The sequence below is a fragment of the Ascaphus truei genome, chromosome 17 (genome assembly GCF_040206685.1).
Source record: "Ascaphus truei isolate aAscTru1 chromosome 17, aAscTru1.hap1, whole genome shotgun sequence".
NCBI classification, from domain to species: domain Eukaryota; kingdom Metazoa; phylum Chordata; class Amphibia; order Anura; family Ascaphidae; genus Ascaphus; species Ascaphus truei.
In genome coordinates, this window is record NC_134499.1 from 1,337,623 (window position 1) to 1,356,956 (window position 19,334).

A 19,334-nucleotide genomic window follows, 5' to 3' on the forward strand; every position below is an offset into this window, starting at 1 on the left:
CCCTTCAACCTCCAAGAAAGGTGGATTTCACAAGGTTCCAAATACAAAAGGGAGAAGCAAGTCGTCTACCCCCCATTCTCATTCTTCTTGAGCTTCATCCGCGAAGCGGCAAGGACAAGCAACGATCCCAGTTTCATCTTAGGTGCGCAAACCACATACAGTGCAAGCAGCCTGAGGAACGAGAGACCAGTGACGAGATATGGTAACACCCAAACACCCATCTCGGTCCGCAGGACGGACGTGCCTCCCACGACCCAAACTACTCCCGATCAGTCGGTCACCGGAAGCAAGGAACCAAGGGACCCAAACAGGGAATGTCCCATACACAAGAAGCCACACCCACTCAACAAGTGCTTTGGGTTCAGGATGAAGTCCCTAGAGGAACGCAAGAGGTTACTTGGAGAATTCAGAATTTGCTTCAGGTGCTACGGTTCCACGACTCACCTAGCCAGGGACTGTAAAGAAGAGATCAAATGCACAGTGTGCAAAAGTGACAAGCACGTGACATCGTTACACCCAGAGGCGCTGACACTCCACCAACTCAACAACCCATCCTCCGTAGCGGAGCATGGCGGGGAGGAAGGAGAAGGAGAGTCAACATCCGTCACATCTCAGCGCACTGAAGTTTGCGGAAAAGAAGGTGACAAAATGTCCTGCTCTAAAATATGCCTTGTCGCAGTGCACCCCCAGGGACAACCTGAGAAGGCTATTCGGATGTACGCAATCCTCGACGACCAGAGCAACCGATCGCTGGTCAGGTCAGAGTTCTTCGACATGTTTAACATACAAGACGGTGCTTCTCCTTACACTCTCAGAACGTGCGCAGGGCGAATGGAGACCACAGGGAGAAGAGTGAATGGCTACACCATATGCTCAATAGACGGCAAGGTGAACATGCCCCTTCCCACACTCATCGAGTGCAGCCACATGGCCACAAACAGGGACGAGATTCCCACACCAGACATGGCACGCCATTACCCGCACCTCAAGGGAATAGCCAACTACATCCTGCCGGTAGAACAAGGCGCCAAGATCTTGCTGCTGCTCGGCAGGGACATCATGAGGGTACATAAAGTCCGTAAACAGCATAACGGACCCCACAACGCGCCATGCGCCCAAAGACTTGACCTAGGATGGGTGATAGTGGGCAACGCGTGCACTGACAAAGAGCACGGACAAGACTATGTTGACGCCCCCCAGAATGGTGGTAACAGAATGTGGACACACATCTCTCTCTGAACCATGTCTTGGCTATCTCCAAGTGACAGAAGTGCCAAGTGAAGAGGAAAGACAAGGTCATACCCCTGAGATCAACAAAAACATCCTCACATCGGGGAGATGTGACAATGGCCTAGGATGCTTAGCGGTTCAGATAACCAAGGATGACTAGTCGACTCCACTGAAGGAAGAAAGTAACCTCCCAAAGGTGACCGACAAAGGGATCGTCCAAAAGACAATAAACAATCGGACAATCCTCTCGCGAGCAATGGCACGGCTAGGACGTACAGTCGTTCCTCTCCACAGAGTATCCAGCAATAAAGCAGCCAGCTGTCACGGCTGGCATAACCGCAAAAGATTGCGCCCTACAGGTGAAGCCACAGGATCAAAAGGACTGTTCGTTCACACACGTAAGAGGAGACAGTTGCAGAGACATTTCCCAAAAGGATTTACAAGGACAAAAGAGACTGTTCTTCGTCATGTCCAGGGAGAGAACAACCTCCTGAGGGCAGTCAACAGAGAGACACAAAAGCGTTTCACCAAATTACGTGGAAATGTTCTCGTGCAAGAGAAACGCACCGATGACCTACGGTGCACAGCGTTCCAGACAACAAGGGACAACGACAAGCAAACACCATCGAGGGAAGATAGAGGATTCCCGAGGTTAACAACCAAGGAGCTCTCCAAAGACGGACCAGGCAGTTGGGTGAACCCGCTACCATTCCGTTCACCAAGAAGGCGCTTCCCAAACAATGGAGAACATGCCATCTCTAGGTTCACTTCGCACCTCTGCGACCTACAAAGGGAACCAGAGACCAAGAACAACTTTGTGGCCTTCATCCAGAAAATATTCCTTACCGGCCACGCAAAGCCAGCACCTCTAATGAAGGAAGGTGAAGAATGCCGGAACCTCCAATCATCTGGGGCCTACCACCCTCAGGAACCCGATCAAATCCGGATAGTGTTCAGCCCCAGCGCTCAGCTCCAGGGAGTCTCCCTGAACGACGCCCTCTTTACTGGACTAGGCTCGATAACCAGTCTTCCAGGAGTGTTGTTCCGCTTCCGCAAGGAGCCAAAAGCCATCTCCTTCTGCCAAACACCAGGTGATAGAACCACAGGCTACCACGACTGGCATGCCTACAAGGGGATGCACTCTGTGGGTAAAACTACAGAGACAAAAAGACTGTTCTCTCACAAGGCTAAAAGGAAACAGTGCCAGAGACTTTTACACAAAGACATTATGGTGCAACCAGCAAACCTGGAGCTGTGCATCCACCCTGCATCCTTTGCCAAAGAACCTTGGCCAAGGGACCTTGATACCAGTGATACCGGCCGGTGTCACATCGCTATGTGGACATGGACTCTTGCATTGTTTGAGAATGTGATGTTATTTTTGCTATGTTGTATTGCATAGCAAATACCCCTGTCTGCCTTTTCTGTTTCAGCCCCCCTTTCCCTTGGCAGTTCTGCCTGCTAGCTGTACGTGGATTTACTTTCCTTGCAGTTTACTCCCAGTGCAGATGGAATGGATACATTAAGTAGCCTTTTTCCTTCCAAGCTGTCACGCCCCTGGTTGCTCTGGCAACATCTCCAGTCCTCCAGTGAATGGACTTTCCCATTTCTCCCGTCTTTTTGCTGACAGTAGTGCAGTCTCACTCAACCTTTAGTGTGACCCTTGCCCCTCACTTCCTTTCCACCATTACCTCTGGATGAGTGAGCACCTTGCACTCCTGTACTGGTAGGATTATCTTTTTTCACCTGCCGTTAACTACCAAGCACACACAGAGAGACATTATCCCAACACCTACATCTCTACACAAGTTCCTGTTTTTTTAACCTGCTTTCCACAAATAAAGAAAAGAAATAGACTTGTTGTGCTTGGAAAAGAGGGCCGAGTTGACACTATCTGGGCTAAATCATCTTACATATGACCCTGGCTTTCAGAATAGTGAAAAAAGATACCGTGTCCCTTACAGACACTTACAGGAGCTGCTACTCCAGACTTCATGATAAAACAGAGCAGTCTCTACAGAGAAAGAAGCACCAAGTAGCTCAAACTGCACACAGCCTGCAGCCTTAACAGACAAGCAGCAGCTTACACTGCACCGCAGCTTACACTGCACCGCAGCTTACACTGCACAAGCAGCCTTTCAAACAGGGCAGCAAGCTTTAACCAGCAAACAACCTTGCACACGAGGCAGCAGCTTTGAAGACAAACAGTGCTTCTTACACAAACCTAATTGCCTTTCTCTGTCTGAGTTCACCCTCTGCACAGCCCCATAGTGAGGAGCCACCATCTCACCTACCCCTGCGCATGTCCCCATGGCTAGCGCCATCAAGGGCCACGCTACCGGACACCCGCCAGGACACGGGTCAGAGCCACCGGACACCTGTGAGTACAGCTACCCCTACGCTGCACGACACCGCTCGGCATCATCTGAGACAGATGCCCATCGCTGACACAGGTAAAAGACCGCACGCCACATGCACTGGCTAAAGGCCTACACACACCTACAGCATGGCAGAACTCAGAGCCTCACCAGACATCACGCAGGAGAGTGATCACTCAGACACAGAGACCGCTGCGCAACTGCAACAGGCGCACGCAGACCCAAGGCCCAAACGGACAGTCACACTGACACAAAAGGCCCGCGAAAAATATGAGACTAACATTGAAGCGCACCGCGCTAAATTAGAGTTGGCCTGGGAAACAACCACACTTGGGATACGCAATGTCGCCGGCGCTGGCAATTCTGTACAACAGCTCGAGCAGGCAATAACTCAATTAAAGATAGATCACGCACGCTACCAAGAGCTGTCAGAGGCATACGTCACTTATTTGGCCTGGGCTAACACCGGCGAAAGCCTGCAAGAAAGGGGCCTACAGCATAACATTGACTTGACACGTGACAGACGCGTGCGAACCTCTATCACGGAAGCCGAGAGTAAGAGGAAAGACCTTTTGCTGGAAACCGCATCGCAGCGCTCAATCACATCCAGGCATTCTTCAAGGTCAGCAAGATCAGCGCAATCTCACGCGTCAAGCGCAAGCGCAAACGCCACCAAGGCGCGAGCCACCGCAGAGGCTGCACGTGCCAGGGCCGCATACGCTCAGAAAGAAGCAGTCATGAAACTAGAAAGGGCCCGCTTGGAAGAGGAGGAGCAGACAGCCACTGCCACCGCCGCTGTAGCCACTGCCACCGCTGCACGGAAAAAGGCAGAGGTGGACGTCAACCTAGAGGCCCTAAACCAAGAGAAGGAAGCTGCCACCGCCATAGCCCAAGCTGAAGTCCTAGAAGCAGCTGCGAGACAGGACGGCGGGGGGCAACCGTACAGACGGATAGCCTCAGAGGATCCAGCCCAACGCACTGAAGACTACGTAAGGAGCCTCTTCAGTGTAAACACCAGCGCACGGATGGAGCGACTCTACAGACACCGAAGACTTGCTAGGTCCACGAGGAGAAGACGCTGCCCCGTCAATGGTACATGCTGCCTGGGATAGCCACAGCCGCAACAGTGATCCACACGCCAGCGCGCACACGGATGCACTACAACGGGCTCGCCATCCAGGTACACCCACACGGGAAAACACAGCCCCTCACACCGACCAGCAGTCATCACGCGTCCGCACCAAGGAAGAGCCGACCGCACAGACCCTCCCAGCAACTACCTCAGAACGGGACAAACACGCCGATGCCTCAGGCCTGACAGACATAGTCAAATACATGATCCGGCGTGACCTGGTGCAAGCAGGACTCACCAGCTTCGACTACCGCCCTGAGAACTACCGGACGTGGAAGTTCACGTTCAAAGACGCAATCAACAGCTTGGACTTCTCAGCAAGGGAAGAGCTCAACCTGCTATTCAAGTTCCTGGGGAACGAATCCAGGGAGCACGCGAAGAGACTTCGGGCGGCCAACGCGCACCAACCCCAAGTAGGTCTTGACCTAGTGTGGGAAAGGCTAGAAGAGTCCTACGATAGCCCCGAAGCAGTCGAGGATTCGCTCTTCAAAAGAATCGACAGCTTCCCCAAGATCACAACTAAAGACTACTCGAAGTTACGAGAGCTCTGGGACCTGCTGCAAGAACTGGAGTTCGCAAGGAAAGACCATTCCTTAATAGGTCTCAACGTCCTAGACTCAGCTCGTGGAGTGAGACCCATCCTGGAGAAGCTACCCTTCAACCTCCAAGAAAGGTGGATTTCACAAGGTTCCAAATACAAAAGGGAGAAGCAAGTCGTCTACCCCCCATTCTCATTCTTCTTGAGCTTCATCCGCGAAGCGGCAAGGACAAGCAACGATCCCAGTTTCATCTTAGGTGCGCAAACCACATACAGTGCAAGCAGCCTGAGGAACGAGAGACCAGTGACGAGATATGGTAACACCCAAACACCCATCTCGGTCCGCAGGACGGACGTGCCTCCCACGACCCAAACTACTCCCGATCAGTCGGTCACCGGAAGCAAGGAACCAAGGGACCCAAACAGGGAATGTCCCATACACAAGAAGCCACACCCACTCAACAAGTGCTTTGGGTTCAGGATGAAGTCCCTAGAGGAACGCAAGAGGTTACTTGGAGAATTCAGAATTTGCTTCAGGTGCTACGGTTCCACGACTCACCTAGCCAGGGACTGTAAAGAAGAGATCAAATGCACAGTGTGCAAAAGTGACAAGCACGTGACATCGTTACACCCAGAGGCGCTGACACTCCACCAACTCAACAACCCATCCTCCGTAGCGGAGCATGGCGGGGAGGAAGGAGAAGGAGAGTCAACATCCGTCACATCTCAGCGCACTGAAGTTTGCGGAAAAGAAGGTGACAAAATGTCCTGCTCTAAAATATGCCTTGTCGCAGTGCACCCCCAGGGACAACCTGAGAAGGCTATTCGGATGTACGCAATCCTCGACGACCAGAGCAACCGATCGCTGGTCAGGTCAGAGTTCTTCGACATGTTTTTTTTTTTTTTAAACATTGTTTTTATTAGTTTTTTGTGCATACACGTCAAGGAATGCAGGATGTTGTCAATTGTATCAGGTATACACCTAACTTACAGGGAAACTTTACAAGTAACGGACGAACATTGGGGGGACCACAGGACAGGACGCAGACAGACTGACAACATCTAAGGACAAGGAAAAAGAGGGGGGAGGGGGGGGTAGGGGTGGGGGGGGGGAGCGGCCTGGTAGTAGCGCTGATTCCACGTTTCGCCGGGGTCTTTCACCAATGCTGCCTTTGTTCTGCTCCAGTTCGCCTCTCAGAGGAGCTCAGATCCGGAACACATCAGGATTTCATGAGTCGGAGAATCTCTTCACCACTGTACCTCGAAGGGAGCCCTACTGTCCGATCGTCCCGTCCGACTCCCAACCCAACATCCAAGGAGAACCCATCTATCTCTATCAGAGCCATATTGTGGCCTCATTCATCCCCTGAATATCAGTCTGGGCAAGCCATAATGACCATACTTTCTCAAATTTATCGGCTGAGTCGTTAACTAAACTCGTTAACTTCTCCATTCTACAAATGAACCAAATTCTGTTTCTAATTTTATCAATAGACGGAATTGCGTTCTGATTCCACAGTGCTGCGGTCTCGCACCTCATAGCGGTAGCAAAATGTGCTATCAGCTTGTTACCCGATCTAGATACCTCGTTTGTAGGTTTACCTAATAAAAATAGCCACGGGTCCAGCTGTATTGTGAGCCCTAAAAAGATCCTCTGCAGCCAATCGCGGATCTGGGTCCAGACCGGCACTAATCTTGGGCAAGACCACAGCATGTGCACCAGATCCCCCTGTTCCCCGCACCGCCTGGGGCAGAGCGGGGAAGCCCCCCGGACAAATTTAGCTAATCTGATTGGGGTGAGATACCACCTTAATAATACCTTATATGAGTTCTCCTTCAATGTCGTGCATATGGAGCTCGAGGCCGCAGCTTTGAACACCGCAGCCCAGTCCTCGTCCTCTAATTGTGTCTGGAGATCCTCTTCCCATTGTGTCATAAAACTGGGTTTGACTGTCCTGTCTGAGTTGGTATTCACCACCTCTCTGTACAACGCAGAGATTAGTCCCCGCGTGTCGGCTCCGCGCACGCAGAGCTGTTCGAATTTGGTCAGCGGTGGTCTCACCGGGTGTGCGTTATAAAATGCCCGGACCTGGAGGTACCTCATAAAATCAGTGTTAGGTACGCCCGTTTCTGACTGTAATAGTTCAAAAGATTTGATCTTGCTTTTATCCTCCAGGTCCTTCAACCGACTAATCCCCAATTGCCGCCAGCGCGGGAAGCATTTTTCCGTCAGCCCAGGAGCAAAGTCCGGATTGCCAAATAAAGGAGCCATCAGTGTGTGTTTGGAGGTCAGAGAGCAGCTAGTTTTAGAAGCCTCCCAGACCGAGAGTGAGTTGAGCACAGAGGATAGTGGGATGAGCTTATCCTTCACCCGTGTCCTCGGGTACCAGATTAGGTCCCTGAGCTCAAGCGGGGCGCACACCTCCTTCTCCAGTGCCACCCACCTCCTGAGCCCCGGGTCCCCATGCCACTGCGTGATTTGACACAATTGTGCCGCTTTATAGTAGGACAAGACGCTCGGGACTGCCAGGCCACCAGCTTCCTTGGATTTTTGCATAATTTTCCCTTTAATTCGTGGTTTTTTATCTTTCCAAATAAATTGGGAAATAGCCTTTTGGAGCCCTGCGATGTCTGCTCTAACCACGGCAACCGGGAGAGTTTGGAACAGGTATAGAATTCGGGGAAGGATGTTCATCTTGACACTATAGATCCTCCCCAACCAAGAAATACCATATGCCTTCCATTCCTGCAGCTCTTTTTTGAGAGTCCGCAGCAGTCTGGGATAGTTCGCCGAATATAAGGAGCTCGCCTTTTTTGTGATCTGCACTCCTAGGTATTTCATGGCGGATGGACGCCATCTGAACTCAAAGTTGAGTTCTATCAACTTCTCCATTTCTTTTGGCAGGTGTAGGCTTAAGGCCTCTGATTTAGTTTGATTTATTTTGAAGCCAGAGATCTGGGCAAAACGCTCTAGAAGCTCGAACAGATTAGGCAGCGAGATAAGCGGCTTGGCAAGGGTTAGAATGATATCATCCGCGTACAGAGCCACTTTGTGCTCCTGCGAATGGATCTGTACCCCAGCGATATCAGCGTTACTCCGAATTTGTGCTGCGAGTGGTTCGATGCATAAGGCGAATAGCAGGGGCGAAAGCGGACATCCCTGCCTCGTCCCACTTTTAATTGGGAATAGTTCCGAGGGGAATCCCTGGTGAACTACTCTGGCTGACGGTGCCGTATATAGTGCTTTGACAGCCTGTTGGAATTTGCCTCCAAACCCAAATGCGCCAAGCGTGGACTCCAGGTATGGCCAATCAATCCTGTCAAAGGCCTTTTCCGCGTCTAAGCTTAGGGCCACACCCCGAATCTCGTTGGCTCCCATGAAATCTATTATATCAACAATTCTTCTAGTGTTGTCGGCCGCTTGTCTACCTCTAATGAAGCCAACTTGATCCGGGTGGATGAGCCCCGGCAGGATTACATTTAATCTATTGGCCAGCAATTTAGCGTAGATTTTTACATCTGTGTTAATTAATGATATTGGCCGGTAACTTTGGCAGCTAGTGGGATCCTTGTCCTCTTTATGAATTACCGAGATTGACGCCTGGAGCATCTGTCCCGGAAAGGGCTCTCCTGCTAATACTCCATTAAACAGCTGGAGCATGTGTGGAGCTAAGACTCCGATAAATTTTTTGTAATACAGATTGGAGAACCCATCCGGGCCTGGGGCTTTTGATGCTTTTAAGTTTTTTACAACCGCCTCTAGTTCTTCCCTTGTGAAGTCTCGTTGCAGAGCCTCTCGCTCCTTTCTGTTTACTTGTGGCAAGGCTGCGTCTGCTAGGAATTTCTGTAGATTACTACTTGTCCTAGCATTGTGAACTACCTTCTCTCCATTGTACAGCTGTTCGTAGAATTTCGCAAACTCCCCTACTATGACTTTAGGGTTTGAGGAACTCTGGCCTCCTGCGGTCGTAATAGAATGAATGTTAAAATTTGGTTTCCTATTACGGAGTCTGGTGGCTAGCATAGTGTCCGGTTTGTTAGCTTTCTCATAGAACTTCCTCTGTGTCCAACTCATGTCTTTCTCCGCTCGGGAAGTAAGGAGGAGGTTTAGCTGAATTCTAACATCCTTCAACTCCCTCAGATCAACATCTCTACCTGTCTGGTTATGTAGAGTAGAGAGCTCATGTAACCTGTGATACAGCTGGGCTAATTTGGCTTCCTTTTTCTTTTTCCTATTTGCCGCTATACCGATTAAAACCCCCCTAATCGTGGCCTTATGAGCCTCCCATAGCAGTGATTGGGATTCTACACTGCCACTATTTATCCGGAAATACTCTGATATTTCAGATTTCACTTTGTTTTGGGTCTCCGGTATTTTGATTATTGATTCATTTAGCTTCCAGTTTGCTCCCGGGCTGGCATTACTCAATTGGGTGCATCTTAGCTCTACCGATGCATGGTCCGACCAAGTAATATCATGTATGTTTGTGTCGGAAATTTGTGGGACCATTCTGCCCGATACAAAGAAGTGGTCAATCCTACTGTAGCTGTCATGTGGGTGGGAGTAGAATGAATAACTGCGGTCTCCCTGGTGCTGCTCTCTCCATATGTCAACCAGGCTAGTCTGTTTAAGGCCTTTCAGTAATGAGCTATTCCCTTCTTTCTTATTATTTTTTTGGGACTTAGATCTGTCTACCTTTGCATTCATGACTGTGTTAAAGTCGCCCCCTAGAATTATTTGTCCCTCAGCCCATACCTGCAGCTTCTGGAAGAATGTGTTGTAGAAGTCTAGCTGACCCTCGTTTGGAGCGTATATACACGCTAATGTCATTCTGACCTGTTTAAGGAGCCCGACCAGCACCAGATACCTTCCCTTTGGGTCCCTTTTAATCTTTTCAACCTGGAAGGGGGTGTGATTTTGGAATAGAATAGCTACACCTTTCTTTTTCTCTGCCCCTGATGCTAAAAAGAACTTACGAAAGCTAGAGTCAAGAAATTTTGGATTATTACGCGAGCTGAAGTGAGTCTCCTGTAGGAAGACCACGTCAGCCCCTCTCCTCTTGAATTCAGTGAAAGCGACTCTCCGCTTACGTGGACTGTTGAGCCCTTTGGCGTTTTGCGAGATGAAAATTACCTCCATTTTATGTAGTAGTGTCTGTGTGGACCTAGAATGTAAGCCGGTCTGATCTTACCCCTGACCCTGGACATGTTCTGTTCATGGACTCTGTGGTGTAGACTCCGGAAGCGCCTATTCAACCCACCGCCTGTTGGGACTGGAGAAGGAAAGGGAAAAAACATGAGGGAAGAGTACACACATAAAACACCTAAATACATCATGAGAACCGTATTGGTCTTAGAAGACCTCGGGTTCAATGCCCGGAGGAGAGATTTTCTCCCTGGACCCTCCTCCCCCTTGGTCCCTCTCTGTGGCTTCCAGAACTCGCCACAGATCTCCGGGTCAGAACCAGGTAGGTGGGATATGACCCCCCTCCTGGCGAAGACGCACATGCCTGCAGGTAGAGTGGTGGCTGCCCCCCCTCCCCGCCGGCCGCTCTGTGCGTTACAAAACCTAACAACTAACTTCTCTTCTATCTATTTTATTAACTCTTATTAATCCAAACTTAAGCGTTTAACTACCTTGAGCTCGGATCATGAACTCTTCCTTTTATCTAAAACTGTAACTACAACTTTTCACCCTGTTCTCTGCCTGCCCTTTTAACCGCTGACCGTTTCTACCTCCCCTCATGCATTCTTCTCTGCTTCCGGGCTCGGGTGCTCTCCCTCTCTCCCCCTCCCTCTAGGATCCTGCCGGGTCCCTCGTTGCCGCATTTCTGTTATCTCTCCTGGGAGACCTCCGCTTGCGCCGCTCCAGTACCCCTTTGTTCTCACTCATGTTCTTTTGTCCGCTATCTACTCTATGCTATTCTTGCTCAGAACATGGTACTTTGCCCCTGTACTCTGCTTTGTTTATGGCTATTAGGCTTGTCTATGCTGTCTTCCCCCCTTTGTCTCCTGTCCCTGATGGGGGCCTGTGCTACCTCTTCCCCCCCCCTCCCCCCCCCCTCCCCCCTCCCGCCCGTGCATGTCCCCTCCTCGAGCGGCCAGGCAACCTCCTTCTGCACCGCTGAGTCTTTTCTGCGGGACTCCGCCTGTCCTGTGATCGCCTCCCCGGCGGAGGAGCTCGCGTGCCCCCGCCAGAGGAGATCGCTGTACTCCTAGCCGGTCGCCTCGTATCTGACGTCATCCTGGCGTCCGCCCGGGCTCTTCACCGCGCCTCTCCTCCACCTCTCGTGATAGCGGGATCCATGACGTCACCGGTGTGGGCGTGTTGATCTCATTCCGCGGTGGACTGCCGAGACGAGAGGGCTGGATCGGGGGAGGCTCCCTGGGCGGGTCCATCCGGCAGAGCAGATCTTCCCGCCGAAACCCCCGCCGCCATTGGAAATCTCGCGCCCTTCCGTCCTTCTTCCTCACCATTAGGTGCATAACCGCCATTTTGGGGACCCATGCGCTGCGGCCATCTGCTGAATGCCGTCATCTTTGGACTCGGGACAACTCCGGAACCTCGGCAATCTCACGGTAGGGGGATGTCTGGTGTAGCCTGTGTGGCAGGGTGTGTTTAAACTGCGCAACGGGCGCAACTGCAGCTCCTGAACTTTATAGAGTCTTTACGGGCTTTTCCCTCTGCCCCCCTCCTTGCTGATTCTCCTCTCCGGCGTGGGAGAGGTGCCCTGCTTTCCTGTCGGGGAGTCCGTCCTCTTCCCCTGCTGGGCTCCCTCCGCTCCATTGTCCTGTGATCCCCGCACACCCAGTTTTTTAAGGAAGGCTGCCCCTTCTGAGGGGTGCTTGAGCACCTGCGGTCTGCCGTTTTTGATGGCTACTAGGGCGAATGGGAATGCCCAACGGTAGCGCACCTCATTGTCCCTTAGGGCCTTAGTTATGTGCCCCACAGCTCTCCGTCTGGCCAGTGTCAGCGGGGACAGATCCTGGAAGATCAACAGGGTAATCCCCTCGAAGGTAATGTGTGGGGTGGCACGGGCTATTCTGCTCACCTCTTCTTTGACAGAGAAGTAGTGGAGCCGGAGGATCACATCCCTAGGGGGGTTGGAGGGCACGGGTCTGGATCGTAAGGCCCTATGGCATCTGTCCATCCTAAAGTCTGAGGCCGGGCTGCCTGGTAATATTGAGGCCATCCAGCGGGAGAGTAAAGCTTCTGGATCCAGAATTTCTTCTGGGATCCCCCTCACTCTGAGGTTATTTCTTCGATCTCTATTCTCCCCGTCCTCTTGTCTGGCTTCCAACTCTGCCACTCTCTGTTCCAGCGCTTGTACCCGGGAGTTTGTCTCCTTGTGGGCAGTTGAGCTAACGTCCATACGCTCCTCCAGGTCGTTGGTCCTCGTCCCTATCTGTACCAGATCATGTCTGAGCCCCTCCACCTCTCCTCTGAAGAAAGATTTGAGATCAATTAATAGTCTTGATATTTCTTTTTTGATGACTTTTGTTTGTTCTGCTGCCGCTCCGGAGCCCTCTGCATCCTGGGCTGAGTCTGAGTCAGATACTGCTGACATCTCTGCAGTCCCTGCCTTGCTTTGGCCGGTGAAGTAGGCCCTGACATCTGACTTTCGGCGAGTCTTTTGTCTTGTAGCTGCCATCCTTTTTTGGGGTGGATTATCTTAACTGGGAAGGGTTTAGGCAGCCGTCGCTATGTTTTTTTTCTCAAAAATGCTGGTTTTGCTATTGTTTAATTGCTTTATTGTGCCGGCGGTTGGAGGAGCTGTGTGTCTATGCAGCCATCCTCAACCAGCCGCGCATGCGCATCCTTTCGTTCTTCGACATGTTTAACATACAAGACGGTGCTTCTCCTTACACTCTCAGAACGTGCGCAGGGCGAATGGAGACCACAGGGAGAAGAGTGAATGGCTACACCATATGCTCAATAGACGGCAAGGTGAACATGCCCCTTCCCACACTCATCGAGTGCAGCCACATGGCCACAAACAGGGACGAGATTCCCACACCAGACATGGCACGCCATTACCCGCACCTCAAGGGAATAGCCAACTACATCCTGCCGGTAGAACAAGGCGCCAAGATCTTGCTGCTGCTCGGCAGGGACATCATGAGGGTACATAAAGTCCGTAAACAGCATAACGGACCCCACAACGCGCCATGCGCCCAAAGACTTGACCTAGGATGGGTGATAGTGGGCAACGCGTGCACTGACAAAGAGCACGGACAAGACTATGTTGACGCCCCCCAGAATGGTGGTAACAGAATGTGGACACACATCTCTCTCTGAACCATGTCTTGGCTATCTCCAAGTGACAGAAGTGCCAAGTGAAGAGGAAAGACAAGGTCATACCCCTGAGATCAACAAAAACATCCTCACATCGGGGAGATGTGACAATGGCCTAGGATGCTTAGCGGTTCAGATAACCAAGGATGACTAGTCGACTCCACTGAAGGAAGAAAGTAACCTCCCAAAGGTGACCGACAAAGGGATCGTCCAAAAGACAATAAACAATCGGACAATCCTCTCGCGAGCAATGGCACGGCTAGGACGTACAGTCGTTCCTCTCCACAGAGTATCCAGCAATAAAGCAGCCAGCTGTCACGGCTGGCATAACCGCAAAAGATTGCGCCCTACAGGTGAAGCCACAGGATCAAAAGGACTGTTCGTTCACACACGTAAGAGGAGACAGTTGCAGAGACATTTCCCAAAAGGATTTACAAGGACAAAAGAGACTGTTCTTCGTCATGTCCAGGGAGAGAACAACCTCCTGAGGGCAGTCAACAGAGAGACACAAAAGCGTTTCACCAAATTACGTGGAAATGTTCTCGTGCAAGAGAAACGCACCGATGACCTACGGTGCACAGCGTTCCAGACAACAAGGGACAACGACAAGCAAACACCATCGAGGGAAGATAGAGGATTCCCGAGGTTAACAACCAAGGAGCTCTCCAAAGACGGACCAGGCAGTTGGGTGAACCCGCTACCATTCCGTTCACCAAGAAGGCGCTTCCCAAACAATGGAGAACATGCCATCTCTAGGTTCACTTCGCACCTCTGCGACCTACAAAGGGAACCAGAGACCAAGAACAACTTTGTGGCCTTCATCCAGAAAATATTCCTTACCGGCCACGCAAAGCCAGCACCTCTAATGAAGGAAGGTGAAGAATGCCGGAACCTCCAATCATCTGGGGCCTACCACCCTCAGGAACCCGATCAAATCCGGATAGTGTTCAGCCCCAGCGCTCAGCTCCAGGGAGTCTCCCTGAACGACGCCCTCTTTACTGGACTAGGCTCGATAACCAGTCTTCCAGGAGTGTTGTTCCGCTTCCGCAAGGAGCCAAAAGCCATCTCCTTCTGCCAAACACCAGGTGATAGAACCACAGGCTACCACGACTGGCATGCCTACAAGGGGATGCACTCTGTGGGTAAAACTACAGAGACAAAAAGACTGTTCTCTCACAAGGCTAAAAGGAAACAGTGCCAGAGACTTTTACACAAAGACATTATGGTGCAACCAGCAAACCTGGAGCTGTGCATCCACCCTGCATCCTTTGCCAAAGAACCTTGGCCAAGGGACCTTGATACCAGTGATACCGGCCGGTGTCACATCGCTATGTGGACATGGACTCTTGCATTGTTTGAGAATGTGATGTTATTTTTGCTATGTTGTATTGCACATATGTTCCACATACACCTAAAATAGTGGTATCTCCAGATACCAGACGGGGAGTGTCATGGAACAGAAATACCCCTGTCTGCCTTTTCTGTTTCAGCCCCCCTTTCCCTTGGCAGTTCTGCCTGCTAGCTGTACGTGGATTTACTTTCCTTGCAGTTTACTCCCAGTGCAGATGGAATGGATACATTAAGTAGCCTTTTTCCTTCCAAGCTGTCACGCCCCTGGTTGCTCTGGCAACATCTCCAGTCCTCCAGTGAATGGACTTTCCCATTTCTCCCGTCTTTTTGCTGACAGTAGTGCAGTCTCACTCAACCTTTAGTGTGACCCTTGCCCCTCACTTCCTTTCCACCATTACCTCTGGATGAGTGAGCACCTTGCTGTAACTCCTGTACTGGTAGGATTATCTTTTTTCACCTGCCGTTAACTACCAAGCACACACAGAGAGACATTATCCCAACACCTACATCTCTACACAAGTTCCTGTTTTTTAACCTGCTTTCCACAAATAAAGTAAAGAAAAGAAACAGACTTGTTGTGCTTGGAAAAGAGGGCAGAGTTGACACTATCTGGGCTAAATCATCTTACATATGACCCTGGCTTTCAGAATAGTATCCGGGAATCAGGTCAGATTTCTGGGGACATATAGACACATCACCCCGTTCAAAATCTTCCCTTGAAAACAGTTACACGACTCACTGCCAGGTTTCCCTGCTTCAGCACAGACCAGAAAGGTAAAGGGGGGCATAGGGATTTGTGCATCCCAGGTACAGTCAGGGGTCCTAAGTTAGTGAAGGTCCCTCAGTATATGCTGAGGTTCACCCGAACCAGTATAGAGGTTCTGGGGGTTACTCTAACCATATATGAGGTTGCGACAGTTTTTATAAAACCTAAATCTTATTTTCACTAAAGGAAGGAGATACAGCTCTGAGAACCCTTAAGGTTGGAGGAAAGGAAATTTCACCAGCAACAAAGGAAAGGGTTCTTTACAGTAAGGGCAGTTAAAATGTGGAATTCATTACCCATTGAGACTGTGATGGCAGATACAATAGATTTGTTCAAAAAAAGGTTGGACATCTTTTTAGATGGGAAAGGTATACAGGGATATACCAAATAAGTATACATGGGAAGGATGCTGATCCAGGGATTAATCCGATTGCCAATTCTTGGAGTCAGGAAGGAATTAATTTTTCCCCTTAATGGGTTTTTTTGTTTGCCTTCCTCTGGATCAATAAGTAAGTATAGATTTAGGATAATGTATCTGTTGTTTAAATTTAGCATAGGTTGAACTTGATGGACGGAAGTCTTTTTTCAACCTCATCTACTATGTAACTATGTAACTATGTAACTATGTAACTATGTAACGCACCTAAGCGTTTTTAGTTCTAACTGAGTTTGTTTTTTTTCTTAAGGGAATGAGCTACAGCTCTGGGAATGAACCTAAGCATCTTTTCATTTTACTTTGGGACTTAGAAGAAAAATATTTTGTGTTTCATAAAGGGGTAATAACCCAGAGGGCTATAAAATCTAAGTCAGGTTTGCAGTGTGTGAGGGATATGGCTAGGGCAAATAAAAGTATAGAGTCCCATTCTACCACTCATAGCCAAAAGACCTAGACAGGATAAAAATGTAAAAGTATATTTTATTAAACGGGGATGTTTAAAATGTATTATGCTTATGCACTGTAAAATAAGCTGGGACTTTTAAAGCCGGTATTCTGAGTGAGCCAGATGGCTACCAAGCTGTGGTGCCACTGTGTCTACTCAGGGTCCGGACTTGAAAGTCACAGATGCTGCCGGAGGTGTGAAGAACATTTGGGGAGGGTGGCTAGGTGAAGTACCCATGTCCTGGGATCAATACAAGCTGTTCCAGCAAGTATTCGCCTTCCCAGACCTGGAGGCACCTAGCCCAGCGGGTGGCTTCTGCATGACAAGTGGCTATGGTGGCTAAACGCGCGCATGCCCTTGTTTCATTCAGAAGATCCGCTTGCCCGGCTTCAGAAGACTGGTTCAGAATTTGCTTCAACAAATGCAGGACAAGTTTCAGACCATGTAAGTCATACTAGTCATACAGAGTAATAACCTTCACTTACCATCCCAAGAAATAAAAATGTTATGGCTGGTTGTAAGGTTCCCACGCTGGGATTGGTTACAGAGCTGCCAACAGGGGGGGTCTGCCGGGGGTTGGCGTCCCAGGCCCGGTGGGTCAGGGGGGCCCGGGCCCCCTGCACGGCCATCAGGGCCGCCAAGAGGAAGGGATAAACGATAATGGCTGCCGGTCGTGGCCGGGTCCCGGCTCTGCATCAGATGCAGGCCTTCCTGTCCTAGCCTCTGACGTCAGCGCCGAGTCCCTCTGACATCAGCACGCCTCATCTTACGGTGCACGCTGACTGGAAGCTCGATGTGGGACACAGAGTGAGGAGGCCTGCATCTGATGGCCGGTCGCAGCCTGGCCCCGACTCTCCGCCGGACCCCGCAGCCACCGGTCTCGACCATCCCCAAGGTATGTCTACTTTTTTTTATATTTGTAACACACTTTCCCGCCCCCAATCGCAGATAGGGACCATGTGCGGGAATATACATGTGTTACCGTGTATGGTGCAATACCTGATAGGTTCACAGGAGGCCTGAACCTCCGCCACTGGGAGGCCGGGGTGTTTCCTGAAACGGTGTTTACAGCGCCTCCACCTGTGCAGGGGTTCTAGTGTGTAGAATAACCTCTGACACAGGAACTACATACAGTAACCACTTACACCAGTTATGGATAAAACAGTTTACTATATGCAATAATAACCTTATAACAATAACCACATGACACCCTGTAACACTGGCCTAATGCAGGTCGTACCCCCACACTCTATTCCCAAACACAGTGTCCCAAGAGTCCCAAGCCCACCCAAGTGTGAGACAGCGCTGCCCACTAGGTGCATGTGTTGTGAAGAAGGTACCTGCCGGGTGTGTCCCCCGGGAGCGCAGATGCTGTACTTGGATGATGGATCCGAAAACGTGATCCACGCCGCCGCCTCCGCTATGTGGGGTGGCGTCCCGCCAGACAGTCCCTCTATGAAGATAGCTTCTATCTTGTGATGGTCTGAGTCCCGACACGATGATTAGGGCTGCACAGCAGATGCACTGTGTCCCTGAACTCAGCAAATGACTAAAGGGGCTGGGTCCCTACCTAGGGCCTGTCCCTGTAGCAACCACAATCTATGGTATGGCTCAGGGCCTATCTGGGGCCTAGGGGGGTAACCTGGCCTAGTGCAGGGGCTACTGCTCCCTACACACACCCTTCCCTAACCTGCTCCCAGCTCTAACCACCAAATATCTGTGAGATTGAGGAAGCTAAAATTGAAATTGAGGAAGCTACTTTTGCAAATGGAGAAGGCATCAAAACTGGGTCATGTTTGCATAATGGGGGATTTTAATTATCAGACATAGACTGGGGCAATGAGATTAGCATTACAACAAAAGGAAACAGGTTTTTGGGGGTGCTTAAAGGCAATTATATGACCCAAATAATTGAGGAACCAACCAGGAGAGGGGCCGTTCTGGATTTGGTCATATCAAACAATGTAGAAGTAATAGCAAATATTCAAGTCCTGGAACATTTGGGTAACAGTGATCATAACATGGTCTCATTTGAAATAAATGATCAAAAAATAGATTTCTTGGGTTCAACAAAGACCTTAAACTTTAGTAAGGCAGATTTTAATAAACGGAGGTCTAATCTAGTAGTAATACAATGGGATGATGTTTTTGCAGGGAAAAATGTAGAAGATAAATGGGCAGTCTTTAAAACATTGTTAGAAAAGCACACTTATCAGTGTATACCCTTGGCAACTACACGCGCACGCCACGTGCAATGCTGGGCGTGCACCCGCGCAGCAGCGAGGACTATATAACAAGTTTAGGATTAACTTGGGGCAGATAGCACTGCTTCACCATATCACAGTAAGAATGACCCCATTATAATGTCAATTGTTGGTTCAAAACACAACCCTCACTTCAAGAGGAGATGGTGACTATTAATTGGCACACTCCCTAGCTTTTTAAAGTCATAAGTGAGGATGCCTTGTGTAGGTGACACTTCACACTGCCCTCACCAAAATGGCGCCTACGATTCACTAACATTTTGCCACAACCAATATGGCGCCAGACGTGTGTTTTGCGCACTCTGCCCTCGCCAAAATGGACCCTTCTGCCACCCTCAAGCGTTTAATGTCAACAACATGGCTCCTCTACTCAGTACCTTCTCTTTTGCCCTCACAAACATGGCGCCCAGCACTTCCACGTCGCTCTTTTTGCCACCACCAACAAGGCTCCTGCCACTCTCTAATCTAATTAGCTCAGATCAGTATAGACCCCGCCTCT

General features: G+C 50.2%; 1 protein-coding gene across 1 annotated transcript in view; it reads right to left on the reverse strand.

The window, feature by feature from the left end:
• Positions 1-18,797, reverse strand: part of MAFF (MAF bZIP transcription factor F) — a 143,416-nt gene extending 124,619 nt beyond the window's left edge. Inside the window, exon 1 of the mRNA XM_075573696.1 lies at positions 17,912-18,797. The gene's annotated coding sequence lies outside the window, so the exon portion shown is untranslated. The remainder of the gene's footprint in view (positions 1-17,911) is intronic.
• Positions 18,798-19,334: the final 537 nt, after the last annotated feature.